Below are 19,139 nucleotides of genomic sequence, written 5' to 3'. Positions count from 1 at the left end.
CAGCTACTGCGAGTCTATGATAGGTATGTCCCTGTCAGGCAAGGAGGATTTGGTAGATCTAGGGAACCGTGGTGCACTAAAAAAGTTGATTCGTTGGTTAAAAAGAAAAAGGAGGCTTATGTTCGGATGAGACTTGAGGGCTCGGGTAGTGCACTAGAAAACTTTAGATTGGCTAGGAGGGAGTTGAAGAGTGAGTTAAGAAGGGCTAAAAGAGGACATGAGAAGACTTTGGCTGATAGGATTAAGGAGAATCCTAAGGCGTTCTATAGGTATGTCAAGAACAGAAGGTTGGTTAGGGCAAGATTAGGGCCAGTTATAGACAGCAGAGGGAAGTTATGTGTGGAACCGGAAGAGATTGGAGAGGCATTGAACCAATATTTCTCTTCGGTGTTCACGCAGGGGGACAAGAATATAGCTGAGGAGGACACTGGGTTGCAGGGGAGTAGAATAGACAGTATTACAGTTGATAAGGAGGATGTGCTGGATATTCTTGAGGGATTGAAGATAGATAAGTCCCCTGGTCCGGATGGGATTTACCCTAGGATTCTCTGGGAGGCAAGAGAAGTGATTGCAGAGCCTCTGGCTCTGATCTTCAGGTCGTCGTTGGCCTCTGGTATAGTACCGGAAGATTGGAGGTTAGCGAATGTTGTCCCATTGTTTAAGAAGGGGAACAGAGACTTCCCCGGGAATTGTAGACCGGTGAGTCTCACTTCTGTTGTGGGCAAGGTTTTAGAAAAAATTATTAGGGATAGGATTTATAGTTATTTGGAGAATAATGAGTTGATTGGAGATAGTCAGCATGGTTTTGTAGCAGGTAGGTCGTGCCTTACTAACCTTATTGAGTTTTTTGAAAAAGTGACCAAAGAGGTGGATGGGGGTAAGGCAGTTGACGTGGTATATATGGATTTTAGTAAGGCGTTTGATAAGGTTCACCGTGGTAGGCTTCTGCAGAAAATGCAGATGTATGGGATTGAGGGTAATCTAGGAAATTGGATCAGGAATTGGCTAGCAGATAGGAGACAGAGGGTGGTGGTTGATGGTAAATATTCGTCATGGAGTTCGGTTACGAGTGGTGTGCCTCAGGGATCTGTTTTGGGGCCACTGCTGTTTGTAATTTTTATTAATGATCTGGATGAGGGTATAGTTGGGTGGATTAGTAAATTTGCTGATGACACCAAAGTCGGAGGTGTGGTAGATTTTGAGGAAGGGTGTCATAGTTTGCAGGAAGACTTGGACAGGTTGCAGAGCTGGGCCGAGAGGTGGCGGATGGAGTTTAATACAGAGAAGTGTGAGGTAATTCACTTTGGTAGGAATAACAGATGTGTTGAGTATAGGGCTAACGGGAGGACTTTGAATGGTGTGGATGAACAGAGGGATCTAGGTGTATGTGTACATAGATCCCTGAAAGTTGGGAATCAAATAGATAGGGTTGTTAAGAAGGCATACGGTGTCTTGGCGTTTATTGGTAGGGGGATTGAATTCAGGAGTCGCAGCGTCATGTTGCAACTGTACACAACTCTGGTGCGGCCGCACTTGGAGTACTGTGTGCAGTTCTGGTCCCCACATTATAGGAAGGATGTGGAGGCTTTGGAGAGGGTGCAGAGGAGGTTTACCAGGATGTTGCCTGGTATGGAGGGGAGGTCCTATGAGGAGAGACTGAGGGATTTGGGGTTGTTTTCGCTGGAAAGAAGGCGGCTAAGAGGGGATCTTATTGAAACATATAAGATGATTAGAGGTTTAGATAGGGTGGACAGTGATAGCCTTTTTCCTCGGATGGAGAAAGCTAGCACGAGGGGGCATGGCTTTAAATTAAGGGGGGGTAGTTATAGGACGGATGTCAGGGGTAGGTTCTTTACCCAGAGGGTGGTGAGGGATTGGAATGCCCTGCCTGCTGCGGTTGTAAATGCGCCTAGTTTGGGGGCGTTTAAGAGATCCGTGGATAGGTTTATGGACGAAAAGGGATTGGTTTAGGTTAGAGGGTCATTGTTTTTTAACTGGTCGGCGCAACATCGTGGGCCGAAGGGCCTGTTCTGCGCTGTAACGTTCTCTGTTCTATGTTCATAATGTCATGAAGAGTGCTTCCTGTCAAATATTGATTTTTTGACATGAAGTACGTCACCAAGTAAATAGATTTCATATCAACTGTTATAAAAACCCATCTGGTTCACTAATGTCCTTTAGAGAAGGAAATCTGCCATCCTTAACTGACCTGGCCTACATGTGACTCCAGATCCACAGTAATGTGGTTGACCCTTAACTGCCCTCAATTCAAGGGCAATTAGGAAGGGGCAACAAATGCTGGCTTTGCTAGTGATCCTATGAAAGAATAACGAAGAAGAATACAATATCAAAATTGCTAAATCATACCTAGGTGGGGATAGGAAAACTAGATGCTGCAAAAGGAATCAATTAATTGGCCTCAACATTATTGTTGCAGGCAGGAAGAAAATCAAATGAATTTCCTGCGTTCAATCAATTATATTCAGTCAAGTCTCCTATCAATTCACCAGAGTAAGGGTTAACAACTGTACAGCCTCTACCTGTTACATCCATTGCAGATTACCAATTAATTTGAGTCAAACAGTATATATGGGCACCAGTCATTGAATAATATATAATTATGTAGGCAATTTGGTTAAAATCCATAAAGAAACCCCCTTTCTGAGAAGGTCAGAAGAGTTTGAAACAAGTTACTGAGTAATGTGGACTGTTATTTGCATTTTAAATACAATCTTTTGTTTCCCACACAAAGAAAATATAGCAGCTATAGATATAGCAGTGACTAATTGTTGACAGTATGTTTTTCATTCCTTGTGCAGGATATGATCCCTTCATAACCAAGGCTATGGGCCAAGTGCTGGCAAGTGGAATTAGATGGGCAGGTCAGGGCATTTCATGTGTCAGTGCAGAATCGATGGGCTGAAGGGCTTCTTCTGCACTGTAGTATTCTGTGATTCTACGATAACCAGAGGCAAGTCAAACAGTTTAGTATCTGTGCCCTGTATGGTACTCAACAAGCAATGCTCACCATTTAGTTATCATTCAAAGAACCTTCTGTCAGAGACCAAACCACAAACAGGCAAAAAACATCAAAAGATGGAGTCACTGTGCATTTTCATTCAGGTTTTCCAAAAAGACTAAGTATTGAGCTAATGTACATATTCAGCGTGTTAAGGAGTTTCTGGTTTCAAAGCTGCTGGAAGTTCCCAAAGTTTTTCCTGACACATGTTACAATAGTTTCCCAGACAAGGTCCCCCAACTTTGTTAACCTGACGTAATTCTTGAATTTGTTATTCTCCGTATCCTCAGTGTGGATATCTTGGCATGAGCCCACAATATGTTAAAGTCCTGGTTGAGCACACCAATGTGCTAAAGTCTGCCTGGGATATCCCCAAATTGTTATGGGCTGTCTGAAATGGGGGATGAACTAATTCAATTTCTTTATTCAACCCCCCCTCTGTTGATCACAATAAGATTAATCTAAAAAAGGGGTCCCTTCCTTCACAAATCTTTTTTCCCAGTTCCAATTTTTATGTTTTAGGAGTTAGCTTAACCAAGCTTTCTTGAGTTTAAGAGTGAATCTATGAACTGCTAATGTCCAAAGGTGTGTAGGTTAGGTGGATTTGCCATGGTAAATGCACAGGTTTACAGGGATTGGGCAGGGTGCAATGGGGGGTTGCTGGGTAAGCTGCTCTTTCTGAGAGTCAGTGCAGGCTCGATGGGCCAGAAGGCCTCTCTTTGCACTGTAGGGATCCTAAGGTTCTATTGAAGAAAATGATCCAACACATGATACACAAGTTGGACCGAAGGTCTTGTTTCCATGCTGTAAACCTCGATGACTGTGTATGACTCTAACTCCATGACATGCATATATATTTACATATTTAATATACATTTATTAAATTTGATTGATTTGAGTCCAAATTCAGTAAGTAAAGAAAAAGGTATCCAAAATAGTCCTTGACTCATAAGCATTGCAGCCATTGCGTTTTATGTTTTCAGCGGCACTAACTTTATCAGGCAAGTAGTCAGTTTCGAGAATCCAGTAGCACTGAGTTCAGCACACCAATAGTTGGTTTCAGGATTCCAGTAGTGTGCAGTTTGGTGGAGAATCTTCCCTGCTTTCTTTCCAGCTGTGGTCTTTGCTGATTCGGTCAGCAACAATCTGAGGGAGGGAGAGATGTACTGCAAAAAGCCCCTTGTTGCTGCTGGCTGGATTTTTGCTTCAGTGTTACATACCCACTGACACATCCAGCATTTAGCACACACATACACACTGCAGTCTTAATGTAAGCCTACTTTTGACACTAATAAATAAACTTTAAAACTTTAAACATTAAGTAATGCCCAGCCGGGAACACAGAACAGGAGAGTAACATACTTCAGAAGCTGGAAAGCTGAAATATAAACAGAGAATTCTGGAAATTCTCAGCTGATCAGGCAGCATCTGTGGAGGGAGAATCAGTCCACAGTCTGCATCCATTCTGATGAAGAATCACTGACCTCTCACTGCACAGGTGCCACCAGATATGTTGAGCTTATCCAACACTTCACTGTTTCTCTGAAGCAAAAATAACCTCTTTTTCTCATGCTGGTGCTTTTAGATGCCTTTTAGAACAAAAAACAAAGCAAATTACAGCACAGGAACAGGCCCTTCGGCCCTCCAAGCCTGCATCGACCATGCTGTCTAACTTAACTAAAACCCCCTACCCTTCTGGGGACCTCTATTCCCATCCTATTCATGTTTTTGTCCAGACGCCCCTTAAGAGTCACTACCTTATCCGTTTCCACTACCTTCCCCGGCAGCAAGTTCCAGGCACCCACCACCCTCTCTGCAGAAAATTTGCCTCATACATTTGCCTTTAAACTTGCCCCTCACACCTTTAACCTATGTCCCCTAGTAATTGGCTCTTCCACCCTGGGAAAAAGCTTCTGGCTATCCACTCTGTCCATGCCTCTCATAATCTCGTATCAGGTCACCCCTCAACCTCCATCGTCCCAGTGAGAATAACCAAATTTCTTCAACCCCTCCTCATAGCTAATGCCCTCCATACCAGGCAACATCTTGGTAAATCTTTCCTGTACCCTCTCCAAAGCCTCCACATCCTTCTGGTAGTGTGGCAACCAGAATCAAATACTATATTCCAAATGAGGCCTAAGTAAGGTTCTAAATCACTGGTCACTCTGCTGACCTGTTCAAGAGAGACGGGTTACACCTGAACTGGAGGGGGGCTAACATCCTGGCAGAGAAATTTGCTGGAGCCACTCAGGAGGATTCAAACTACTTTGGCAGGGAGTGTGGGACCCAAAGCAGTAGGGAGACAGAAGAGAAGATTGAGGACTGCACAGAAGTTAAAGAGAGCACATTAAGTAGTAAAGGCAATGTCAGTAATCCTAGTACAAGACAGATCAGGCATAAGCTGAGCAGAGAACAAGGAAGTCTAGATTAAACTCCGTTTATCTCAATGCAAGAGACCTGACGAGCAAGGCAGATGAACCCATGGCATGGCTGGGTACGTGGGACTGGGATATTATAGCAATTACTGAAACATGGCTAAGAGAGGTGTAGGACTGACAGCTCAATGTTCCAGGGCATAGACGCTATAGGAAAGAAAGAACAGGGAGTAAGAGAGGAGAGGGAGTTGCATTTTTGATTAGAGAAAACATCCTGGCAGAACTGAGAGAGGATATATTCGAGAGTTCGACCACTGAGTCTATATGGGTAGAATTGAGAAATAAGAAGGGGGAAATCACTTTGATAGGGTTGTAATATAGGCCCCTAAATAGGTGGGAAATTAAGGAGCAAATACGTAAGGAGATTACAGATAGCTCCAAGAAAAGTAGGGTGATAATAGTTGGAGATTTTAACTTTCCCAACACTGATTGGGACAGCCACAGTATTAGAGGATTGAACGCAGAGAAATTTGTTGAGTGCATTCAGGAGGAATTTCTTATTCAGTATGTGGATGGCCTGACTATAGAGGGGGCAAAACTTGACCTTCTCTTGGGAAATAAGGAAGGGCAGGTGACAGAAGTGTTAGTGAAGGATCACTTTGGGACCAGTGACCGTAATTCTATTAGTTTTAAGATAGCTATGAAGAATGATAGGTCTGTCCCAAAAGTTAAAATTCTAAATTGGGGCAAGGCCAATTTTGGTGGTATCAGGCAGGAATTTTCAAAAGTTAATTGGGGCAGTTTATGGGAAGGCAAAGGGACGTCTGGTAAGTGGCACGCTTTCAGAAGTGTGTTAAACAGGATTCAGGGTAAACACATTCCTCTTAGATTGAAGGGCATGGCTGGTCGAAGTAGGGAACCTTGGATGACTTAGGATATTGAGGCCCTGATCAAGAAGAAGAAAGAGGCACATGACATGCATAGGCAGCTGGGATCAAGTGAATCTCTTAAAGCGTATAGGGGATGTAGGAGTAGAGTTAAGAGAGAAATCAGGAGGGCAAAAATGGGACAGGAGATTGTTTTGGCAGATAAGGCAAAGGAGAATGCAAAGAGCTTCTACAAATACATAAAGGAAAAAAGATTAAGAAGGGAGAGAGTAGGATGGGTGAAACCAAGAATGAATATTTCTTATCAGTATTTACTGTTGAGAAAAGCATAGGTGTTGGGGAACTTGGGGAAATAAATAGTGATATCTTGAGCAGTGTACATATTACAGAGAAGGAGGTGCTGGAAGTCTTAAAGTGCATCAAGGTAGATAAATACAAAGAACAAAGAACAAAAAACAAAATCAGCCCGGGAAACAGGCCCTTCGGCCCAACGAGCCCGCGCTGCCATCTCAACACCACCAGTCCCCCTCTCCACCCACGACCCATGTCTAACATTTTATGGCCATCCAGATTGAGGGAATCTGATTTAAGGACAATTTATTCCTGCCAATCAGCCTAACAGCACATCTTTGAGGTGTGGGAGGAAACCGGAGCTCCAGGAGAAAACCCACGCAAGCACGGGGAGAATGCGCAAACTCCCACTGACACCGGCCCAAATCCATGTGTCTGCACAGCAATCAGCGATAGTCACTGAGCTGTCGTCTTGCCCAGTATCTGGTCCAGTTTAGGCACACACTAACCACATGAAGCACTAGGCCAATCTCGAACAACCAAGAGCAGCCCCAGTACGACCCATTGTGTGTATGCCCCTCGTTGGACACAAGGCGGACCGACTTAAAACTGTGAATGAGAAGAGAAAAAACATTATTATCATACCATGTCCATTTACATTACCAGGGACGCCCCAATGCTAATGACCCTTATTTAAAACAATCTCCTATATCCACCCATCTCCAACCCAGTCATGTCTAAGTTACTCTTAAATGACTCTAGCGTGTTTGCCTCCACCACCTTACTTGGCAGAGCATTCCATACCCCCACTACCCTCTGTGTGAAAAACCTCCCTCTAATATCTGTGTTGTACCTCCCCCCTCACCTTAAGTCCATGGCCCCTTGTCCTACGTGTCTCTATCATAGGAAATAGCTTACCTCTGTTTACTCTATCTATAATGTGGATATGCCGGCGTTGGACTGGCGTAAACACAGTAAAAAGTCTGACAACACCAGGTTTTAGTCCAACCTATTTATTTGATAATATACTCACAAGCTTTCGAGGGACACCCTCTTCGTCAGGTGAATGGAGAGTTCTGGCCTCAGACAGAGCATATAAAGCATAGACAGTTTAGAGATTACTGATTAGAATGCGAATCTTTACACCTAACCTGCTGTTCAAGACCTGAAGTGGCTGATAATGTGAGTGGAAGGAGCACTGATCACAGTTTAAAGAGATGTGTATTGTCTCCAGACAGTACAGTAAGTGAGGTTTTGCAAACCCAGGCAAGTCATGGGAGTTACAGATAGTGCGACATGAACCCAAGATCCCTGTTGAGACCGTCCTCATGTGTGCGGAACTTGGCTATCAGTCTCTGTTCAGCGACTCTGCGCTGTCGTGTGTCATGAAGGCCGCCTTGGAGAATGCTTACCCGAAGGTCAGAGGCTGAATGCCCGTGACCACTGAAGTGTTCGCCAACAGGAAGGGAACAGTCTTGCCTGGTGACTGTCGAGCCGCTGCCCTCGACTGGACTTGTATGCCCAAACCATCAGGAGGTGCGTTAACACCAGATTCATCAGCTGCACTCACAAGACAGCCCCGAACATCACCCAAGCACAACGCAACACCATCCACGCTCTCAAGACAAACCGCAACATTGTCATCAAACCAGCAGACAAAGGAGGGGCCATCGTCATACTGAACAGAACGGATTACTGTAAAGAAGTGTACCGACAACTAAACAATGAGGAACACTACAGACAATTACCCACAGATCCGACCAAAGAACACACTCGTCAACTCAACAATCTGATCAAGACCTTTGATCCGGACCTTCAGAGCACCCTCCATGCTCTCATTCCACGTACTCCCCGCGTTGGAGATCTCTACTGCCTCCCAAAGATACACAAGGCAAACACACCCGGCCGTCCCATCGTATCGGGCAATGGAACTCTGTGTGAGAACCTCTCCGGCTGCGTCGAGGGCATCCTGAAACCCATTGTACAAAGAACCCCCAGCTTTTGTCGCGACACTACGGACTTCCTACTGAAACTCGGCACACACGGAGCAGTTGAACCAGGGACACTCCTCGTCACAATGGATGTCTCAGCGCTCTACACCAACATCCCCCACAACGATGGCATTGCTGCGACTGCCTCAGTACTCAATGCTGACAACTGCCAGTTTCCAGATGCAATTTTACAACTCATCCGCTTTATCCTGGACCACAATGTCTTCACCTTCAACAACCAGTTTTTCATCCAGACACATGGAACAGCCATGGGGACCAAATTTGCACCTCAATATGCCAACATCTTCATGCACAGGTTCGAACAAGACTTCTTCACTGCACAGAATCTTCAACCGATGCTGTACACTAGATACATCGATGACATTTTCTTCCTCTGGCCTCATGGTGAACAATCACTGAAACAACTATATGATGATATCAACAAATTCCACCCCACCATCAGACTCACCATGGACTATTCCCCAGAATCAGTTGCATTCTTGGACACACGCATCTCTATTAAGGACGGTCACCTCAGCACCTCACTGTACCGCAAGCCCACAGACAATCTCACAATGCTCCACTTCTCCAGTTTCCACCCTAAACATGTTAAAGAAGCCATTCCCTATGGACAAGCCCTCCATATACACAGGATTTGCTCAGATGAGGAGGATCGTGACAGACACCTCCAGACCCTGAAAGATGCCCTCATAAGAACAGGATATGGTGCTCGACTCATAGATCGGCAGTTCCGATGCGCCACAGCGAAAAACCGCACCGATCTCCTCAGAAGGCAAACACAGGACACAGTGGACAGAGTACCCTTCATCGTCCAGTACTTCCCCGGAGCGGAGAAGCTACGACATCTTCTCCGGAGTCTTCAACATATCATTGATGAAGACGAACATCTCGCCAGGGCTATCCCCACACCCCCACTTCTTGCTTTCAGACAACCACACAACCTCAAACAGACCATTGTTCGCAGCAAACTACCCAGCCTTCAGGAGAACAGTGACCACAATACCACACAACCCTGCCACAGCAACCTCTGCAAGACATGCTGGATCATCGACATGGATACCATCATCACACGTGAGAATACCGTCCACCAGGTACATGGTAAATACTCTTGCAACTTGGCCAACATTGTCTACCTGATACGTTGCAAGAAAGGATGTCCCGAAGCATGGTACATTGGGGAGACCATGCAGACGCTACGACAACGGATGAATGAACATCGCTCGACAGTCACCAGGCAAGACTGTTCCCTTCCTGTTGGCGAACACTTCAGTGGTCACGGGCATTCAGCCTCTGACCTTTGGGTAAGCATTCTCCAAGGCGGCCTTCATGACACACGACAGCGCAGAGTCGCTGAACAGAGACTGATAGCCAAGTTCCGCACACATGAGGACGGTCTCAACAGGGATCTTGGGTTCATGTCGCACTATCTGTAACCCCCGTGACTTGCCTGGGTTTGCAAAACCTCACTTACTGTACTGTCTGGAGACAATACACATCTCTTTAAACTGTGATCAGTGCTCCTTCCACTCACATTATCAGCCACTTCAGGTCTTGAACAGCAGGTTAGGTGTAAAGATTCGCATTCTAATCAGTAATCTCTAAACTGTCTATGCTTTATATGCTCTGTCTGAGGCCAGAACTCTCCATTCACCTGACGAAGAGGGTGTCCCTCGAAAGCTTGTGAGTATATTATCAAATAAATAGGTTGGACTAAAACCTGGTGTTGTCAGACTTTTTACTCTATCTATACCCTTCATAATCTTATATACCTCTATAGATCCCCCCTCAGTCGGCGTCTTTCAAGGGAAAAGAGCCCCAATTTCTTCAATCTTTCCTCATACCCCAGTCCTTCCATACCAGGCAACATCCTGGTAAACCTCCTCTGCACTCTCTCCAGAGTCTCCACGTCCTTCCGGTAGTAAGGCGACCAGAACTGGACGCAGTACTCTAAATGCGGCCTAACCAACGTTCTATACAACTGCAACATTAGACTCCAGCTCTTATATTCTATACCCCTTCCTATAAAGGCTAACATACCATAGGCTTTCTTCACCACACTCTCCACTTGCACTGCCACCTTCAAAGACTTGTGCACTTGCACCCCCAGATCTCGCTGCGATTCTATACTCCTTACGGGCTTACCCTCTATCATATAACTCCCCCCTACATTATTCCGGCCAAAATGCATCACCTCACATTTATCTGGATTAAACTCCATTTGCCACGTATCTGCCCAATCAACCAGCCTATCAATCCCTGAGACCTGGTGAAGTATATCCCAGGACATTGAGGGAGACTAGGGAGGAAATTGCGGATCCCCTAGCCGAGATATTTGAATATCGATAGTCACGGGTGAGGTGCCTGAAAATTGGAGAGTGGCAAATGTTGTGCCTTTGTTTAAAAAGAGCTGCAGGGAAAAGCCTGGGAATTACAGGCCAGTGAGCCTCACATCTGTGCTGGGTAAGTTGTTGGAAGGTATTTTGAGAGACAGAATCTGCAGGCAAGTAGACGTAATGACTGATTAGGGACAGTCAGCGTGGCTTTGTGAGTGGAAAATCATATCTCACAAATTTGATTGAGTTTTTTGAAGGGATAACCAAGAAGGTAGATGAGGGCAGTGCAGTTGATGTTGGCTACATGGACTTTAGACACACCTTTGACAAGGTACCGCATGGTAGGTTGTTGCATAAGGTTAAATCTCACGGGATCCAGGGTGAAATAGCCAAAGGATACAAAATTGGCTTCTTGACAGAAGCCAGAGGGCAGTTGTAGAGGGTAGTTTTTCAAACTGGTGGCCTCTGACCAGTGATGTGCCTCAGGAATCAGTGCTGTGTCCACTGTTATTTGTCATTTATATTAATGATTTAGATGAGAATATAGGAGGTATGGTTAATAAGCTTGCAGATGATACCAAGATTGGTGGCGTAGTGGACTATGAAGGAAGTTATCCCCAATTGCAACAGGGTCTTGATCAATTTGGCCAATGGGCTGACAAATGGCTGATGGAGTTTAATTTAGACAAATGCGAGGTAATGCATTTTGGTAGATTGAACCAGGGCAGGACTTACTCAGTTAATGGTAGGGCGTTGGGGAGAGTTACAGAACAAAGAGATCTAGGGTACAGGTTCGTAGTTCCTTGAAAGTGGAGTCACAGGTAGACAGAGTGGTAAAGAAGGCATTCGGCATGCTTGGCTTCATCGGTCAGAACACTAAATACAGGAATTGGGACACCTTGTTGAAGTTGTACAAGACATTGGTAAGGCCACACTTGGAATACTGTACACAGTTCTGGTCACCCTATTATAGAAAGGGTATAATTAAACTAGAAAGAGTGCAGAAAAGCTTTATTAGAATGCTACTGGGACTTGATGGATTGAGTTATAAGGAGAGGCTGGATAGACTGGGGCTTTTTTCTCTGGAGCGTAGGAGGCTGAGAGATGATCTTATAGAGGTCTATAAAATAATGAGGGGCACAGATCAGCTAGATAGTCAATATCTTTTCCCAAAAGTAGGGGAAGCTAAAACTAGCGGGCATAGGTTTAAGGTGAGAGGGGAGAGATACAGAAGTGACCAGAGGGGCAGTTTTTTCACACAGAGGGTGGTGAGTGTCTGGAACAAGCTGTCAGAGGTAGTAGTAGAGGTGGGTACAATGTTGTTTTTTAAGAAGCATTTAGACAGTTACATGGGTATGATGGGTATAGAGGGATATGGGCCAAATGCAGGCAATTGGGATTATCTTAGGGGTTTAAAATAAAGGGCGGCACGGGTAAGTTGGACGAAAGGGCCTGTTTCCATGCTGCAAACTTCTATGACTCTATGACTCTATGACACTCTTGTTGTTGCTAATCTAACCTGGACTTCATTCCTGGATATAACTCTGATGTTTATCATTAATTCCCAGTCTGGGAAGTGGGTTTGTTCACAAAGGAAAGGCAGCTGAAATAAAGAGCAAGTTAAATCCAGGAGTGGGAGCACATGCAAGTCCAGTTACGGGGTTCGGCTACTACCTCCAGCTTCATTCCATCCGACACCATCTGGAAGGGGTTCCACAGGTTCTAGGAAAGAACTTCCCAAATATGGGCCTTGATTTGGAAACATTGGGCATTTTTTTTTTTGGATTTGGTTTGATTTATTATTGTCACATGTATTAACATTCAGTGAAAAGTATTGTTTCTTGCACGCTATATTGACAAAGCATACCGTTCATAGTGAAGGAAATGAGAGAGTGCAGAATGTAGTGTTACAGTCATAGCTAGGGTGTAAAGAAAGATCAACTTAATGCAAGGTAGGTCCATTCAAAAGTCCAACAGCAGCGGGGAAGAAGCTGTTCTTGAGTCAGTTGGTACGTGACTTCAGGCTTTTGTATCTTTTTCCTGACGGAAGAAGGTGGAAGAGAGAATGTCCGGGTGCGTGGGGTCCTTGATTATGCCGGCTGCCTTGCCGAGGCAGCGGGAAGCCTAGACAGCGTCAAAGGATGGGAGGCTGGATAGTGTAGGGAGCGTGTGTTTGGGATAACATACTTGTACCTGGGTGAACCCAACAAGTTTTACTCTGCTTGCTGCCGGCTATGCAAGACCTGCACGTCTGCAGCAGCATCCTCAGTAAATGTCAGGTATAAAACTAGCTTACGGCTGCTTGTGTAGGCCAGTCTGAACACAGCAGCACAGTGCTGGTGTCAAGCTGTCAAACCTACACCCACGGTGCAGTGCCAGCAACGCACGCGAAACCATGTTTTCGAACCTGCAATGAACAGAACGGCAGCCGGGAACTTTCATAATCAGGCAGGGAAAGGCTGAACCCAAAACAAGGCAGTTACAAGCTCTGCATTCTCAAATGGAGATCCTTATCTCAGGAATTAGGTTACAAAAGAGATCCAGACAGGCCCGGGGAGGTTCTGATCTATGGAGGACCTTCAGTCACGGAGTGCTTGAGTGCATGTGGCCTGGGAAAACAGGAATGCGCAACAACTGGAAGCTTTAATCACATTAAACCACTGTCCTATATGCACGTCAGGCATTTTACACACAGATCTACAAACAAGCCTGGAGAGGAAAGGAGTGTGTCCTGATTGTGTGGGGAGGAACAGAAGCGGGGGAGGCGGGGGAAGCAAACTCTTATCATTTCCCTATCAGCTATATGTTGAAGGGAATGCTGTCTGGCAGTCACAGGCTCCCTGCGAAACTGTTTCTTCGTAAAGCAGCTGCCGTTTTGAATGAACTCAATCAACTGCCGCCCTGGCATCTGCTTCTGCTTTCCTGTACACAATGTTTGGTTTGAGTTACTAGATTGAAAACAGGCTGACTTAGCGATGATTCCTGCAAACCTCCACTGAACACTACAACAAGCATGAGGGCAGGGGAAACATGTAGAATGCAGTCTGCATTGCAGTCCAGTGAAATGATAGGTTGGCAATAACTATGTATTTGTAATTTTGTGGGGTGGCACAGCCTCACAGTGCCAGGAACCTGGGTTCCATTCCCGGTTTGGGTCACTGTCTGTGCGGAGTCTGCAAGTTCTCCTTGTGTCTGCGTAGGTCTCCTCCGGGTGCTCTGGTTTCCTCCCACAGTCCGAAAGACTTGCTGGTTAGGTTTATTTGCCGTGCTAAATTCTCCCCCAGTGTACCTGAACAAGCGCCGAGTGTGGCAACTAGGGGATTTTCACAATAACTTCATTGCAGTATTAATATAAGCCTACTTGTGACACTAATAAATAAACATTAATTACTATCAATTCTTATAGGCCTTCTAACTTTTTAGTATTGGTAAAGACCATAATTTTTGTCCATTTTCTTACACATATTAAAGACTTTAATGGACTTACATTTGCTGTTGATTACTTACAGATGGTTATGGTTCTACTGTTGCCATGCTCCATAAATATTATAAATCTGTATTTAAAGAATGATTAAGAACTTCATTCAAAAATATTGACATTAATTTTATGACATTCATTACTTCCGGTGCAATCATTAACAGCTTTCCATATAATTCAGAATCCGAGAGCACAAAAGAACAGCTAAATTTAAATATTACAATAAAGACAGTTTAAATATAAAACTTCACCCCCTTCAAGGTCATCTGTAAATTTTAAGCTCTTGACTTGGCACTGTACTGTCTTTCTTTACAAATTGATTTAATTTGAAGCCCCATCTAGAGTGTATGTCTGCCCTTCTATATAGTGAGGCCTTTCTATTATTGTATCTGTCAGTTCCAACTATAGTGAATGTGAGTTCTATTTATACTGAATAAGAGGTCTATTTATAGTAAGTGCAACATCCATTTGTGGTGTATCAATCCTATTCAGAGTGGATATGAACCGTGGCTGTAATGCATGTAACATTGGTGAATATGAGCCTTACCTGCAGTGATCATAAACACTATAGGTTATGAGACATCAGTCAACAACTTGTCTAGCTTGATGGGTAGTTCAATTCACATCACCTCACAAGTTGCACTGGAAGACATGGAAGTTTCCACAGAAACATTGCTTTCAATTTTTATATTCAACTAATGTCTTTTTACAATGACACCAATAGCTGATGGCTTAGCTCCCCTAGTGGATTTGTGGGTTATGTCAGAGACAGGCTCACAGATGAGAATAGTCCCAGGTTCAATTTTACTGTACATATTACAATAGCTTTAAAAAAAATGTTCTGGGATTGGGAGCAACATTGGCAAGGGTGCATTTGGCACTCTGAGGGGCTGATAGGTGACCTTCTTATTGAACTGCTCCAGTGCCAGGTAACTCAATAGTCAACCACGCTGGCATGGGACTGGAATTAAGTTTATTAGTGTTAAAAGTAGGCTTACATTAATGTTGCAATGAAGTTACTGTGAAAATCCCTGTCAAACATCGTGAAAACAGGTATATTCCAGGCCAAGTAAAGATAGTAGGACAAAGAAGTGGTTAGATTTTTGGTATTAAGTAAAAGCAAGTTACTGCAGATGCTGGAATCTGAAAGAGAAAATGCTGGAAAATCTCAGCAGGTCTGGCAGCTTTGACAAAGGGTCACCTGGACTCGAAATGTCAGCTCTTTTCTCTCTTTACAGATGCTGCCAGGCCTGCTGAGATTTTCCAGCTCAGAGTCATAGAAGTTTACAGCATGGAAACAGGCACTTCGGCCCAACTTGTCCATACTGCCCTTTTTTTTAACCACCATGCTAGTCCCACTTGCCCACATTTGGCCCAATAGTCTCAAATACATTGGTACATTTGTTCATAGCAGCTTTTTGTTTCCAGATTTTCCTTCAAGGTGAATTCAACTTCTCAACTAGCCATGATTACCACTCTACCATATCCTGGTAGCTACAAATCTCAATCAGGATGGGAGCAGGATGTTTCCAACATCCTCATGGCCCAGAGCTCGAAAATGAAAGATCAGCAATCCAAATTGTTGTTAGGTTTATTGTTGGAGATTCCATGTGTGTGGCCATTGGGTTAGGGAGGAAGAATGGCTGTTATCAGGAAATACTATACACTGCTGAGTTTGGAACAGTACAGCAGATGTAGTCAGCAGATTTAGAAGGCAGCAGGAAATTGGAAGGAAGAAAATATAATAGATCCATTGCTGTTTGGGGAGGTTAGCTATTACAAGTTGTCTGCCATGTTCCCCACATCACAACAGTGTTGTAGCTACACACTTCAACAATGCTTTGATAGCTGTAAGACACTTTGGGCTGAATTTTACCAGCATGTTTGCCTGAGATTTGTACAATCCTGCCCGAGGCCAATTGAGAATGCTGTTTTCCAAGCCTCACACACTCCTGGAATCAGGGAGGGCATGCCAGTAAAATTCCAGCCTTTGGTTGTGAAAGGTGCTATATAAATGCAAGTGCTCTTTTCTTCATGCTTCAATTTATTGGGCCACTATTCTGCTGCACCATTACTACCTGGAATTTCCCCTCCCAAGCAATCCTGTCTGGAAAATGTATCACTTTTCCTTCATTGTCAACCTAAGCCTATATGCATGAGCACGCGTGTGAGAGAGAGGGGAAGGGAGTGAATGTGTATGTGTGTGAAAGAGATTAAGAGAAGGAGAGTGAATGCGTGTAGCTGAGAGAGACTGAGAGAGGGCGAATGATGTGTGTGTGTGTGTGTGTGTGTGTTTCTGAGAGAGGGCAAGTGGTGAGTTTGTGTGCATATCTGAGAGAGGGAGAGTGATGTGTATATGTATCTGAGAGTGACTGGGAGAGGGAGAATGGTGTGTGTGAGTGTGCGAGAGAGAGAGAGGGACTGAGAGAGGGAGAGTGATGTGTGTGAGTGTGCGAGAGAGAGAGAGAGACTGAGAGAGGGAGAGTGATGTGTGTGAGTGTGCAAGAGAGAGAGACTGAGAGAGGGAGAGTGATGTGTGTGAGTGTGCGAGAGAGAGAGAGAGACTGAGAGAGGGAGAGTGATGTGTGTGAGTGTGCGAGAGAGAGAAAGAGACTGAGAGAGGGAGAGCGATGTGTGTGTGTGTGTGTGTGTATCTGAGAGAGACAAGGAGAGGGAGAATGATGTGTGTGTGTGAGATAAAGACAGAGAGAGGAAGAGTGATGTGCGTGCAGTGAGAGAGAGGCTGAGAGAGGGAGAGTGATGTGTGTGTGCGAGAGGGAGAGACAGAGAGAGAAAGAATGATGTGTGTGTGTGTGTGAGAGAGAGAGTGATGTGTGTGTGTGTGTCTGTGTGTGAGAGAGAGACAGAGAGGGAGAGTGATCTCTGTGAATGAGAGAGCGGGGGAGAGGGAGAATGATGTGTGTGTGTGAGAGAGAGAGACTGAGAGAGGGAGAGTGATCTGTACGAGTGAGAGAGAGAGAGCGGGAGAGAGGGAGAGTGATATGTGTGTGAGATGGAGGGACAGTGTTGTGTATGTGAGAGAGAGACAGATGGAGAGAGAGTGATTTTTGTTTGTCTGTCTGGCTCACTCCAATCTGAAGGATCTCACTTACCCTCACTTCACATGTCAACTCATATTCACACTCACTCACATACTAGGTGTGGTTGAGGGTGATTGAGTGAGTACCCTGAGATTGGGGGTGAGTAGGAGCTCACTTTCACACTGTAAAAGATGAATAATTAATAAAGCTGACTATTAATTGCTTTGACATTATTTTTGCTCAACAAATTGCCTCTGTTCCTCATACCCCAGCTGTTTGTTGAAATTCATGTTTAATGCTGTACCTTTTCTTTCTGAAATGTACTCATTGGTCAGTTGAGTGAGATAAAGCTTGAAAGGTGTCCTTTACATGACAAGCATGGGATAGAGTTTTACAGAAAATTACTGAAAGAAAGATACAAATTAAATTATCTGCTCCTTCAATTCCATGTCATTCCCATTTTTTGCTGCCCTCTTGTGCTTATATTATACAAGTATAATTACATACTGCTGCTATAAAAATCTATTCCTCTTTCTTCAAAAATGTTGTAAACAAGACCATTTTAGTTTGCAAAGTGACTGTGTATAGCTCTCTATTAGAGCACAAGCACAGAACTCAAAGCTTTGAATACCAAACGGAAGATACAAGGTGCCTCCTCTATCATCTGGGCTCTGTTTTCCATTTCATCCCCAACACTTTACATAGACATCTTTCTGAGTGCGTAATTGAAATTCAGAGGGTCATTTGCAAGATTATCTGCATGTGTTGAAGCTTTGATGTACTATGGCCTGGTGGACTTCACTGGCACATCACAACAGCTTGTTCACCAGCTTGGTCTGGCTCCTGCTCTGGCCAAGACCGCAAGAAACTACAAAAGGTTGTGAATGAAGCCCAATCCATCACACAAGCCAGCATCCCATCCATTGATTCTGTCTACACTTCCTGCTGCCTGGGGGAAGCAGCCACATAATTAAGGACACCACGCATCCTGGACATTCTCCTCCACCTCCTTCCGTCGAGATAAAGGTACAAAAGTCTGAGGTCACGTACCAACCAACTCAAGAGTATCTTCTTCCCTGCTGCCATCAGATATTTGAATGGACCTACTTCATGTTAAGTTGATCTTTCCCTACACCCTAGCTATGACTGTAACACTATATTCTGCACTCTCTCCTTTCCTTCCCTATGAACAACATGTTTTGTCTGTATAGCACGCAAGAAACAATACTTTTCACTGTATGCTAATATATGTGACAATAATAAGTCAAATCAAATCCAATATGGAATTGCAATCCTCACTCTTCCCTCAGCATGACTTCTCCAGACAAAATTGTGCACGGAATGTTAGCCTCACAGTAACATTCTTCTAGGATATGCGGGCTAACACCGCCAACACAGATTCATTTGTCTTGTTTAAGAAAATTGGAAAGTGTACACTCATTAGAACATTGTCATAGCCCCCGATTGTTCCAGTTCAGTGTCAGCCTGCTTCAGCGTGTAGCATTCTTTCCTGCTTATCAGTCATTGAGTTGTGGGTTCAACACCTACTCCAGATTGTGTATCGTTAGCCAGCGCACTGTCCCGTACTGAAGGAGATTCCACTCCAGACCGTGTATCGTTAGCCAGCGCACTGTCCCATACTGAAGGAGATTCCACTCCAGACTGTGTATCGTTATCCAGCGCACTGTCCCATACTGAAGGAG

This window comes from Carcharhinus amblyrhynchos, chromosome 2, assembly GCF_965287045.1.
Source record: "Carcharhinus amblyrhynchos chromosome 2, sCarAmb.v2.hapA, whole genome shotgun sequence".
Taxonomy (NCBI): domain Eukaryota; kingdom Metazoa; phylum Chordata; class Chondrichthyes; order Carcharhiniformes; family Carcharhinidae; genus Carcharhinus; species Carcharhinus amblyrhynchos.
This window is presented reverse-complemented; position numbering follows the sequence as displayed.